The following is a 13,687-nucleotide window of genomic DNA, read 5'->3' as shown; positions in this document are numbered from 1 at the left end:
AAAAGAGCCAGGATATCATACAATTTTGTTGCCATACAAAAACATTTATTTACATAATAAAACAGCATGAGCTTTATTCTCTCTATTAAAAAAGTGACATGTCAAATCAATATTTTGATATTTTAAACCTGTTAAGAATGTAGAAAAAAATCAAAATTTTCTTTAATCACAAAATAGAGGAGCTTATTCCCTGAAAATGATCAATATGGATTTTACTAAACTTAACGGATCTGGTCAGAATCCCACGAATTTAAATGTCTGAGTGGATGGTTACACGGCAACATAAATTCTGATTTGTAACAATACATATTCTGTGTAAATAATCTTCAAGGTCATCTGATTAAGGCAATTTAACTAGTCCCTGTCTCACTAGAATGATACAGATTTCATTAAAACTTCATACTACACCAAAAAAAATAAATGAATCCTTGTTACTTTAAACCATATTCAAATATATCATACAAATACATATTGAATATGTATCAGAAATAAGCGACACTCTTTAGTATTCAGAGTTGATCCTTCTAAAATATCTGTCATTGTGACAGCACACTTTTTTTAAGCACCTCTTGGGTTCTTTGTATACAAGGCATCTACCTCTCACAGTCAGACATATTAAACGATATTACTCAAATTTCACAAATGAGGAAATGTACTTAAGCCATGAAAATAACGTACATATTCATCAACAGGAAAGAAAAGAGTAAAGACTTTTCTTACAATATTCACTGACAATCTTTTCTTCCATATTAAAACTACATAAAACCAATTCAGTCTTTGTAAGTATTTCTGTCAAAAAGGGCCACAAGAGAAAAACAAGCAACATCATTAGCAGTGGTTGGACTTTAAGAGCTCACTTCTCTTTTGCACTATAATTATTTTTAATGTTTTGTTTTTAGTGCTTACAGAGCACTAAAATAAAAATAACTTTTTATGTAATTACCTGAGAATTAAAAATTTGTGAAAATGAACAATTTTAATTTCTGCCACTCTGTCTCAACTTCTCAATGGTGTCTCTCCTTTCAAGGCCTCATCAGTCTGAGATCACTAAACTCGGCCATTTATGGAGTCACAGGTGTTCGGGTAACCACTTAACGGTAGGCTGATAAGAGGAGCAATTAAGAATGCATTCTGTGCAGCCTGGGTTCCAGCACCGAGCTAGCCACAGCCTGCTGTGTGTAATTTGGGACAAGCTGCCCCATCTCTCAATCCCTCAGCTGCAAAAAAGGAGACACTGATACCTACAATCAAACACCTGCTATGAAGTAAAACATGAGGAAAGCATTTTAGCCTTAGGTAGGTGTCCACTCACAGCGAGTTTGGTCATTATGATGATGAGGATGGCTGTTAACAAATTAAGCTCGACCAAACAGGAGAAATCACCTTAAAGGAGAAACATTTTAAGTCAATGAGCATTTCCTTTTGGATGAATTGCAGAATATTCTAATGATTTTTTAATAAACCAAATTTTGTCCATTAATTATAGATTTACAGGTTCATGGACAAGTCTCCAGAAAAAGAATTAGAGGCCTCTTACCTCTGTAAACTAAGAAAGTAAATTTTAAAAAAAAATCACGGAGGAGATTATACCTCATTTGGGAGAGTATGTGCTTAGCATGCATGAGGCACTCAGTTCAGTCCCCATTAACTCCATTTAAAAACATTGTTTTTTAGGAAATGGAAAATTAAAGCAAAAAGATGGAGGAATACAGAATTTTTTAGAGACTCATCTAAGATTTAAGATGGGGAAGAAACCATCCATTTCTCAGAAGAAATCTTGAGGACTATGTAAACTGGATCTGAGATGTCTAGTCCTTTAACATTATTCAAGAATTCATATTACCAAGTCTTAAAATTACCTGATAACGCACAGTGGTGATACTGATCATAACAGCTGCCATCACGGATCGAGCTCCGGCTAGGACTGCTCTGTTCTGACATCTCTGCCCCTCAGGCCTCACCAGGATGAGAGCACTAAATTCGGTCATTCAAGAGCATCTTTTGTAAGTCCTCCATTTGTGCTTCTGACTCTCCCCTCACCAGCTCCTCTGAGGGAAGCACTGTTATCATCTTCCCCACTCACAGATAAGGCCACTGAGGCAGAGACTAAACCCGTTCCAGGTCACATTGGCATTAAAGGACTTCTGTATTTCTGCTGTTTGCTTTTGACAAAGGAATCTGAGATATCAATTCAAGGCAGACTGTTAAATAATCAAGTCTGTCAGGTCTTCACCTCAAAGAGCAGATACTATAAATTCCTGATGTAGGATGAGGCTGCCGCCACAAACTGACTCAGCTTGAAATTAATATCCAAGATGAAGCAGCGGATACACGTAAATATTCACAATTGTCAACTCTGCTCACGGGTCTGGGCCCTTCACTGCCTGAACGGGGGTGCAATCCCCACCCGTGTCTGGGAGAGAAGCGCGGCTCTTCCCCGGGTCACCCAGGCTTCACGGGGTATTTCCCCCCACAGACTGGCCTCAACGATTAAAAGATCTCAAGATTTTTACACCATGCAAATCTAAAAGACATTTCTGCAGATGGAGCACTTTCTCAGGCTTAAATCTTTTTTGCCTACATTCAGCCAGGGGGAAAAAAGAAACATGACTCTACAAAGTCTCTGACCCGCACCACTCACAGGAGTAGAACGGCCAGAGCAGAAGATGGTTCTTCACATTGCAGGATGAGAAAAAAATAAAGATGCCCCGACAACAGGCACTCCCAGAGACAGTGCTCAGCAGTCTTCTGCACACTCACGGTTGTGCAGTCCTAATCACCTTCTATTTCCAGAACACTTCATCACCCCCAAAGAATCCCCCTGTCACTAGCAGTCACTCCCTAATCCCCCTCCAACCAGCTCCTTCCAACCATCACCTGCTCTCTGCCTCTGCATGTGCCTATTCTGGGCTTTTCATGTCACTGAAATCAACAATATGTGGCCATTTGTGTCTGCTTCCTTTCAATTAACATGCTGTTATCAAGGCTTGTACATTTTGAAGTGGTATCAGCATCTCTTTCTTTTTTTTTTTTTTGAAAACTTTAAAGATTATTAGAAGGTTGTAAGTACTATCAGCAAGAGTAGAGTGGAGCATAAGTGATTGGGTTTCAAAGGGAAAAGTGTGGGTTGAACAGTCAAAGTGGACTTCCCAAAACAGGTGGCATTTTTCATTTTCCTCTTCTTTTTTGTCTTTTTTATTCACTCTTACGTATGAATAATGTTCCACTACATGGAGATACTACATTCTGTTCATCCATTCAGCAGCTATTTAAGGACGAGGCCAGAAAAATGAGTGTAAGAGGTGACTAGCATGGATGGCATTTAAGCAAAGGGCAAAATGTGCTTTCAAAAAAATCCAACAAAGAGAGGCACAAGGAAATTCAGTGTGTTTCTGAGCAAAGTGCTTGCTTGCTTCGGCAGGACTACCGTGCAGGGCTGGGGTGGATATTGGCAGGAGTCACGGTGAGGGAGTCAACTAAGACTCCCCACTGCAAGCAGCTCAGCCAATCCTCCTCCCTCATCCTGTATTGTTAGAGAAATGTTTCTAGGTTACTCTTATTTCAAGTAATAGCATTTTAACTGCACATCTGATCATCTCCATCAGATCACATTATCTCCAAGCCACAGAAAATCATTCACTGACCGGAGCAGCTCCAGGACATAAAGGTGAATGATCAGGGAGTCCTGCAGCATTCCAGCCTGCAGGCACAAACCCCACATGTACCCTGGTGATGTCCAGAAAATAAAATGCATGGAAATTTCTCACTGCTGGTACACGACATCTGCCCTCAAATTGCCCCAAAATCATGCTGGCAAAGCACTACTCAACCCTCTCACTATAAAAAAACCAAAAAGCTAAGAAGGGAAATTTAGTCTCTTGCATTGAAAACCAGCAACCATCACTGCCAGTATCTGAGCAGGAATGCTCCTGACTTCGAAAACCACTGCGCAGATACTTTTCAAGCGTGAAACTCATATATGTATTCCAAATAGATGATATTGCAGTAGGATTTTTCTTTTCAAAATTTCCACTTGCAACATTAGCACAAGAAAATTTATGTTTAGGCTTTAAAAAAATCATTTATCCTCCACTTTCTTAGTTTTGAACTTATTATTATTTTATAAATGGAGTTATGCTGTGTATTATAAACCGTTTGATTTCTGAAAACAAGACCTTTATGACCTCACTATTTCAGAGCAAACTTTAACGATTCTTTGAGAGGTGGGACCTGGGGCGCTCACTAACAGCTCTTTAAATACTGACAAGGATATGCTATTAAGTAATGCAAAGGCTCTAACTCCACATTAGCTCAGAAAGCAAAGAAACTACACCAAAGACTTCCTTAAATATTTTATATATTCGTATTCTTTTGAATATTAAAATTCTTAAAAGATGATTTTTTTTGAAAAAGACAACAGCTGTTTTAAATTTCCTCTCACCAAGAAAGCAATCTTTGTCAAGAATAAAAACCCCTATGGAAATCGAAATGACAGGACGTTTCTAGCTAAGTGAACATCCAGATCTGAACACAAACCTAAATCCAATCAGATCTCACTTGAACGAGCTCAACAAAGTCCTGGGCAACCCTGGAAATTAGCTCTTTTGTTCCAAATGTTGGCTGAGCTAAGATAATCAAACAAGGAAGGGAAAGAGAGAAGACGAAAGTCCACCTGGCAGCCTCCATCAGTTTTCTTCCAGCCACAAGGTGCCTCTAGGGCGGCCCCGCTAACAAGCCCCCCATAAAGAAAGCCGGCATCCACACTGCCCCTGCCGTCCCCAAGTAGCCCCGATGCCCATATTCCAGCCTGTGAATGGTCTTCTAATGATCCCCCATTTGGTGGCACCTACCCCCTCATCCCCGCTACACACACAGAGCCACGGCAGCCTTCCCAAATCACAAATTTGATTACATCAACCCCACTTCAAATGCTTCAGAGGCTCCCTGTTAGAGTTCTAGCCCCACCCCAGACCCTGCTTGCCCAGCCTCACCTCAGTACACAGGTTCCCAGTGACCTCAGGGGTCCCCTGACATGCTCCTCCCTCTCACTTGCCTCCAGGCTCATTTTGACTGTTTCCCAAGGAAGCCTTCCTTCCCTCCAACCTCCATAATTTGTTCCTCTCTTCCTAGAGCTTTCTAGGCTAAGTCAACTTCTGACAATGCTAAGCTCTCAAGAAGCAAATACATTTTGCTTATTATCGTGGCTATACCCTCTCTCCCCTATACTCACAGAAGTGCACGTGTTATGAATAAATGAATGACGGGTTGGGTCTCAAAGGGACTGACATACCTGCTCTCGCCCATCCCGATCCTTCTGTCTGTAGAATATCAGAAGCAAAACCTGAAGTACCTTCCCTGAGGGTCACTTTCTGTTGACACCCTTCACTGCCTACTGTGTCAGTTCTAGTAAAACTCAACTTATTCCAAAGCCCTACACCCCAGACTCTCTCCAGTGTCCTCCCCAGCAGGGGCTCCCTCCACCGTGGACTGCATAGGGCACTCTCCCCGGGTCCCCACGCCAAAAGCCTCCAGGCCTCTGCCTGGGCTGCACCTGCGACCTGAGCCACATTCTTGACTCCTCCTGGCTGACTCTTACTCTGTCCTCACAACTGAATTTAGAGCCCATTTCTTCCAGGAAGTCCTCTCTGATAATGTCCTTTAGGTCTTGTCTGGGCTCTATCTATAGCAGCAATATATGGAGACCAACTGGGTGCCTGCTCCTAATAAGACCATGAACCCTTGGGGGCCACGTGGGAAGGAGTGAGAGATTACAAGAAGGATGGGGAAATCAAAAAGCAAAAATCACAGCCCAAGTCCCAAATTCAAGGATACTTTCTCATAAAAAAGTATAAACTATTTCACACGTGTCCAATTTGGCTACTATTTTTGTGGCTTGTGGACAGCAAGAACTTGGTGTTCTAGTCCAAAACCTAGGTTACATGCAAAGAAATGTATATATTCATATCCAAAGGAAACAAGAGCTGCTCAACAACAGTTTGCAGTTAGAACTGAAAGGAAATTTGATAAAGGCAATCTCTCTCTCTCTCTTCTTTCTTTTCTGGAATCATATAATTTTAGAAGTATTTGCGTGACTAACAGATGGCTACAGTCTGTGATTTTGCACAGGAGTGTTTGGGGCTTAGGAAGCCCAGATTAGATTCACTCTGTAAATGAAATCACACCAACAAACTGATAGGTGCCGTGGTGGTGGAGCTGATGTTCCAAAGCAGGCAACCTTATTCTGTAAGAGAACTCTAAATAGAAAGCAAGAAATGCAATGTACTATACTGAATTTGATTTGCTATATGGGTCATTAACTGATAGTATATCTTGACTAATGGAACCCAAAAATAAATTGTCAACGTCGGTTTTCTTCATCTGACCGTTTTATGCTAACTTTGGATATTAAACACTCACTCCATATGGAAAGCTCAGGCTTACGCCGCAGCACATGTACATCCCGTGGAAGAAAGCTGACCAAGGGAGAACTGGAGAGTTTCCGTTCAGAAGCTGCAAAGTCTGGTTTTGCACCTGTACATCATTTGCAACCACGTCATCTTCAAAGGAGTTAGACGTTACCTCTGTGGGGCGAAAAGCACTGCGTGCTTCAGAATCATCAAAGAATGCTGAGCTTTGTGAAACAGTCCTGAGGCACTTAAATCATACTTTTTCTGAAAGGCTCCAAAGCTGACCCACTTCACCATTCCAGGTATAACAGGGAAGTACTGGAAACAGTAGAGAGAACATGACCTTGAAGTCTGACAAGGCCCTGCTTGAATCCTGCTACAGCATTTACTAGCCGCTAAACAGACCAATTCCTTAACCCCTCTGAGAAGGCTTCCCAATCTGCAAAAGGGGGCTGCCACCGCCCACCTGGGAATCCTGCTACAGCATTTACTAGCCGCTAAACAGACCAATTCCTTAACCCCTCTGAGAAGGCTTCCCAATCTGCAAAAGGGGGCTGCCACCGCCCACCTGGGAGGCATGGATGTGAATGAAATACGCAAGTAGGGTGGCCGACTGGTACCTGACACGGGGCCTGGCTAGTTTCCCTCCGCTGCCCTTCTCCCCCTTTAAACTTGCACTGTTCCCCCGGTAATGATCAAGCCCCCAGAACAGACTACCCGTATCTTCTGTGTATCCCTGGATACATGCCTTACCCTTAGGAGGCCAGAAAAACAACTGCCTCCTCCCAAGTCACTAACAATGTTCTTAAGAGTCTGGGTATTTTTAGCTCTATTTTTCAGGGAGACTACTCCAGAACTTTCCAAGCACCATTCTCCAGGTTGGCTCCCCTCCCTTTGCCCATCCCTTCTCACCTCAGATCCTCTGTCTGACTGCCTTCTGTTCATGGGAAAGAGAGTCCGGTAGGGTGGGGACTCCCTAGGCCTCCCTCCCTCCCTCACAGGTGACTGTGACTACATTCTCCCCACTCCCCACTCCAACTTCAGCTTCTGAGGGCTCTACCCTCCCAGACCCTGCAGCCTCTGCACCTTCCCAAGACGCACATGTGGCCACGACCCTCCCTGCAGATTTCTTCCTGGCTGGCCCTGCCCACCCCCCGGCCCCTTAAGGATAAATAGCATTGCTCTGAAAATGGGAAACGCCGCTAACTGACACACCAAAGCTGCATGGTCTGGGCTTTCCTCCAACCCAGGCACAGCCCTGCCCCCCCTCAGCCTCAGTCTGCAGCCCTCGAGAAGATCTAATTCACATGCAAGGCTGTGAACACCAGCAAAGAATGACGACTCCCAACGTGTATCTCTAGTCCGGCTCCTTCACTTGAGCCCCAGGCTCATCGACCCGAGTGCCTCTTTGAAGTCCTAACTTGGATGAAAAATGGCATCTTAAAAATGCCTCATGTCCACCATTTACTCTGGAATTCGATTCCTGGCAGGTATCTCCCAGACTCCCCATTTTAGTAACAGCCCCAGCACCCACCTAGTTGTCTCAGGTCACATTCAATTTCCACTCTTCCCTCCCCCCGGCCCTGCCCTGCAATCAGTCCTGTTATTTATGACAATAAGTCCATCTCAAGTGTGGTTCTGCAGGGACCATGGCCGGAACCCCACAAGCTCACAGCATGGTGCACTGAGTAACAGTCCTCCGTAGGGTGCTCCCCGGCGGGGGAGGCATCTCCTGCCACTGGCCACCTCAGAAGGCACTGGATTCTCACACAGGAGGCCCAGGAGAAGGGACTCAAGGTTCTCCCGTGGTCTGAGCTTTGAAGGGCCCGAGGTCTGGGGGAGCTCCTAATTAGCAGACACACTTGAAAGTGAGCAGATGAGGATGTGGGAACCCAGGCAAGGCTGTTCTCACTCCAACTCCTGGGCTCACGGGAGCCACGGGAAAGGCCTGTGTCCAGGGTACAGCCCGGCCATCACAGATCCCAGCCTGCAATTGCCAACCCGGACAGCCTAGACTCCATCTACTTGCGACACTTACTTCTGTTCTGTTCACCACCCAGAATGTGACGGACTCATTCAGATATTCTGGCCTGTCTCAAGTGAGACAAATTCAGTGAAAAATGAAGTGTCCACATTTGGACCAGAGCATGAAAGGAGAAACAAGGCCTCATGGTCAGCATGATGGTGGTGGCCACGCCCTTCCACCGGGTGAGATGAACCATGGTGAGGGTGAGAATCCAAGGTCCTACGTCGGCCAAATCATCTTCCTTCACGGTTGTCTGGGGTGTTGGAGACTGACTACCACAAACTAATGACATGGCCGTCAGTGGTGGACGTCAGCTGCAACAGAAACGGATTCAGCTATTTACTACCAACATGGGTTAAAAGTAAATCCCTGGGTAGGGAGGTCTGCACGGCTGCTGAGGCAAACCACAGACCCAGCTCTGAATGCCCACTGGCTGAAGCAGAGAGGAAGCTATGGCCGTTTTAGCTGTCCCTGTGTCCAACAGATCCAGGTGAGCCAGCTACTTAGGAGAAGGCCATGTATTCCTGATACTCAGAAAAACCAGCCTCGTAAAGGGAACAAAATAGTGGCATGGATTTTAGACCCAATTCAGCCCCTTTATGAAGGCAAAGTAAAGTAAATGGCACGGGGAAGTTGAATGCAAAAAAAGAAAATTAAAGAACCAAACGGTGACTGCTTCCTCCAACAGCGTCCCCTGCAGATGCTCACCCCCGAGCCGGCCACTTCCTCACCAGTGACCGCCGGCTAGGAAGCGCCGTCACGCAAGTCACACAGCGACAGCCAGGAACCGCGTGCCGAGCACATTTGTATAAAAGCAGGAATCGTGCAAGTTGCCGCAGAATTTGACTTTACAATTTTAAATACTCCATGAAAAGAATCCCTCAGCAGCCGCCTAAATCAATTCGCATCTCACTTCTTCAAAACAATGAAACAAATTTAATAAGGGCGCATTTGTCACCAAATAAAAGGAGGACCAAACAGGTTCCTCAAAGCAAGGATTTTAACAGGTATCAAAAACCAGTGGGTAATGTGCAAACAAAGTAAATAGTCCAAAAATTAAGAAAATACAAAATGACGAGGATAATACATGGATCAACACAGCTGTAAAGTTTTTGCTTTTTAAAACGATTGAGACAGCACGGATGGCAATCTGGCTATTTCCAATGCAGGATGTGCACAGCCCACATTTTCAGATGGAACAACATGCTCACTGGGCAGTACAAGTGAAAAAGGAATAAAGAAAAAGGAAAAGAGGAACAAGAGAAATTAGAAACACACAAGAACAAAAATGATTTTGACAGCATGTACAAGAATTTACGTGAGTGTGTGAGGCCAGGAACGCGGGGATGGTGAAACCCACCCTCACCTCTTGCTCCAGGGAAAGCAGGGGCCTGAGGGGAGCGGTGCTGCCGGACGACCCCAACGTGGTCAGCGCCCCTAACCCAAATTCCACCTACAAGCGTCTAGGCAGATTTTGAGCTACAAATTGTGGTCGCATTTCAGTCTGGACCGTTTTACTCACTTCCACCAAGAGTAGCAGGAGAGAATTAGGCTCTGCTCCTGCACCAAATCATTGTTTAAAAAACTAATGACTGTGGAATACTAAAAGCAACAATGGGGTAAAAGTGACTGGAGGAGAATGTGCTTGACCCGAGCTCACTGGCCGCGTTATCTCACTGACGTTCAGATACTGGCTGAGCTCTTATGGTACCAGGACAGACAGACCCACAAGGAGGGAGATTTAATGCGCGGCTGTATTTTGATGCCGGGAGCCATGCCTGGTACATGAGGTTCTGGGTAATCAATGGTGACAGTGTCAAACACTGTGGGCTAAGTACACATCCGGCTACTCCGCCAAGTCCCAAGTGCAGACTTCAAAAGACAAAAACAAGCTGGCATTCTTTGGTGGCTCTGCAGACTCAGAGACAAGCATTTGTTGAGTAAAAATGTCACCAGTGACTCCTATGACAAAAGAGGAGGCACTGGCGTGGGGGCTGGGGCAGGGCTCAAGGCTTCCAATGCTCACTCACCAGTCTGTCCAGGGGGAGAAGGTGGTCCCTGCTTACGTTGCACCGATGCACCTACCTTGACTAATGCCTGGGGCCTCAGCAGGTGTTGACAGGTGAGGTGAACAGAGCCAGACTCGGTGTAGCACGGTGCTGGGAGCTATGCCCTCAGCAGTGCCCAGGCTCCTAAACATACCAGCACATCCCCAAGAAGCAGAAGGGGAGTGCGGGCATGTAGGTCACAGGACCCTGTGAGGACAAGCACAGATCATGGCCACGACAAGCCTCTCCCCTTCCTTAAGCCATACAGGTATATCTGGGAGGAACAGAAAATTCATCCAGAGACCGCTAGGTGGGCTCTCGCAGGTGGGACTCGGGTCCACTTCTCTTCTCACTCACAGGGCTGGTCTAGACATTCTTTTTATCAATTCTCTAACATCTTCTCCTCCAACTTACCAACAACCAGAAAGTAGGATCTGATCTTAGGTAAGTTCAAGAATCACAGAGCACTGCCTTCACGGCGGGCCCAGCAGCATGTGCCAGGTTCTCCGACCGTCACCTGTGGGACCACCATGAGCCCTCTCCAGACTCAAGGACAGAGGCCGTAGGACGGGGGGACACAGCCTCCCTAACTCTCCCCAGCAAAGGGGGACCACTTCTCGGCAAAGACATCTCACCCTCTTCTGCCCGAGGGACAGCACGATAGATACACTGGGAAACAGAGCAGAAGGTGGGGGGGGTAGGCAGCCCAAAAGAGCTCGTCTGTACTTCCGAGGCAAAGTGGGGCCTTTGACTTAATCACAGGGACAAACTGAGAATGAACATTTCCCTGCTCTGTCCCATACACCGTGATACGCCTTTCCCTGCATAAGGAGTTCATTCGGAAGTCCCTGGCGGTGTTTCTGATGTCCTAACTTGGCATGGTGGCTGTCGGGCAAGAAGAGAGGGCCTGAGCCGAACAGGTGCTGGGTCTGGGAGGCAGGAGACACCGGCTCCAGCCCCAGCTCAACCAGCGCCTCGTTCCGCCTCTCGGGGTTAAGCATCTCATCCAAAAGCAAAGGGATGAGACTGTCCCAGGACAGGCTGCCCAACAGAAATGAAATGAGAGCCATGTAAAGAAAGTTTCCCAGTTGCCACGTTTAAAATAGTAAACAAAGAAACAAACCAACAAACAAAAAACAAATACTAGAAACTGATTTTAAGAACAGATCTTACTTAATCAACTGTATGCAAAATACTATCATTTTGACATGTAATCAATGTAGGAAGTAAAGAGATAGTTTATATACTTTTGCTAGACAAGCCTCAGCGTCTGATGTGCATTTGACCTACAGCATATCTCAGCTCAGTCCAGCCACCTCCCCAGTGCTCCTAGCAGCAGTGGCTTTGGCTAATTTATTGGACAGCAACTCCAGGGTTCCCACCATGGTCCTGGCTGTAAAGCGGGAGTAAGTGTCCACACTAACCCTAAAAGGATCTCTCTGAAACAAAGGCGGATTCACTTTGAAATGTCTGTAAACCGGCGGGCTGCACCTCCCTCCCCCCTTGGCTACAAGACAGACTTCTTCCTTGCTGATCCCTTTCTGGATGTAGGGAAGAAATCCGGCACACAGCCAGGGTGGGCTGGCCTCCAGGTAAACTTACCTGCTGTCTGTGTCTCCTTCTCAAAAGGGATGCAGATGAGGGGAATCTTGCCCCAAAATTCTTGTGGCCACCATCCAGCCACTTGGACTTGAGCAAGATGAAGAGTGAGTCAGTGAAGTCCTCGATCCTCTTCTCCACCACCCTGCAGTCCTCGTAGATTGAAGGACACGTCGGTGAACGGCTGCTCGGCTACCTCCCCATGCAGCACAAAGACAAAGAGCTGAGGGTCATTAAGCCCGGTGCCATACAGCCCCTCTGCACGTGCAGCTTCTCCAAGGCCTTGGCAGAGAGACAGTTGGTAATGGTGACAAGGCCCACGACTTTGCGGTGTGTCTGGAAGACGCTCCACCCATTCTCAGGCACATAGTGGTGCCTGTAGTGGATACAGAATGTCCACTGGGAGCCGCATGGGCTGATATGGCTCACCGAGGTGAGTAGCTGATAGATGCAAAAGAAATTCTCCTCTGAGATGATCTCCATTGGTTGGACCACAATGGGAAGTGTCTGGTGGTCCTCAGCACACTGCACGTAGTCAGGGATGCTCATGTTGCTGGCCCTGCCGAGAGGGGTGAGGAGATGGAGGTATATAATCTGCTGTGTGCTACAGGCCCATCTGGGTTGCTGTGACCTGGTGTGTACCAGCCAGAAGGCAAGGGAAGCCAAAGCAAATCCGGGGGTACAGTTTGTCCTCAGAGTCTGCACATGGCTAATGTATCTCAAATCATATTACCCAGCTTTTGGTCTAGGCTTCCTGCCTCTGCAGAGAAGGGTCATTTCTTATTTTCTATTTCCAAGCACCTAGCAAGGCCCTGATGCAAAGTCACTGCTCAAAAATGCTGAATAAAAAATGAACAAAGAAAATGCTTTCCCCAAACCCCTTCAGCAGAATATAAAGAAAAGGACCACAGTAGGATTAAAAGATCTGGATTTCTATCCAAATTATTTGAACCCCTAAGCTTCATAATAATGGATAAGAAAACTTGCCTAGGGGAAGAGGATACAGTTCAGTGGTACAGCACATGTTTACCATGTACGAGGTCCTGGGTTCAAAACCCAGTACCTCATTTTAAAAAATGAAACAAATAAATACACCTAATTACCCTCCTGAAAAAGTATTTTTTAATTCAAAAGTCAAAAAACACCTTGCAATTGACACAACATTGTAAACTTGACTATACTTCAATTAAAAAAAAATCCTTGCCTTACAAGAATATATCTGAATTACGGATGTTTGCAAATGTAAAATGTCTAGGGTACCACCTGCATAAAAAGAGGTGACTGTACAAATGTACTATCCCTCCTTAATGAGCTATACTTCCTTTGGGGGGGTTATAACCTCTCAGAGCTAATTTTCTCAGATTAAAAAATATAAACATTGCCTGATTCTCAGTAGTGATGAATAATCAGATAAGCCAAAGAAAGCATATGACCCACAGAGTTTACTCAATAAATGTTTGTTGAATGAATGAATAAACAAGCAAGTGAATGCTGCTCCCTGCCACAGACCATCATAATGGTACTGCCTGGAAATCCCAAGCCCACGTTCACCCGACTCTGCACTAACAAAATGGGTGACCTGGGTAGGCCTGTGTGCTTCTCTAAGC

The 13,687-nt window shown here is 45.6% G+C and overlaps 1 protein-coding gene across 2 annotated transcripts in view; it reads right to left on the bottom strand.

Moving 5' to 3' along the window:
- The window catches only part of LOC140699573 (trafficking protein particle complex subunit 9-like), a 91,221-nt gene that overhangs the window by 36,848 nt on the left and 40,686 nt on the right, over positions 1-13,687 (bottom strand). The gene's annotated exons all lie outside the window — the stretch shown is intronic.

The sequence above is a fragment of the Vicugna pacos genome, chromosome 11 (genome assembly GCF_048564905.1).
Source record: "Vicugna pacos chromosome 11, VicPac4, whole genome shotgun sequence".
Taxonomy (NCBI): domain Eukaryota; kingdom Metazoa; phylum Chordata; class Mammalia; order Artiodactyla; family Camelidae; genus Vicugna; species Vicugna pacos.
The sequence above is the reverse complement of the archived record's forward strand: the minus strand, read 5'-3'. Positions and strand labels throughout refer to the sequence as shown.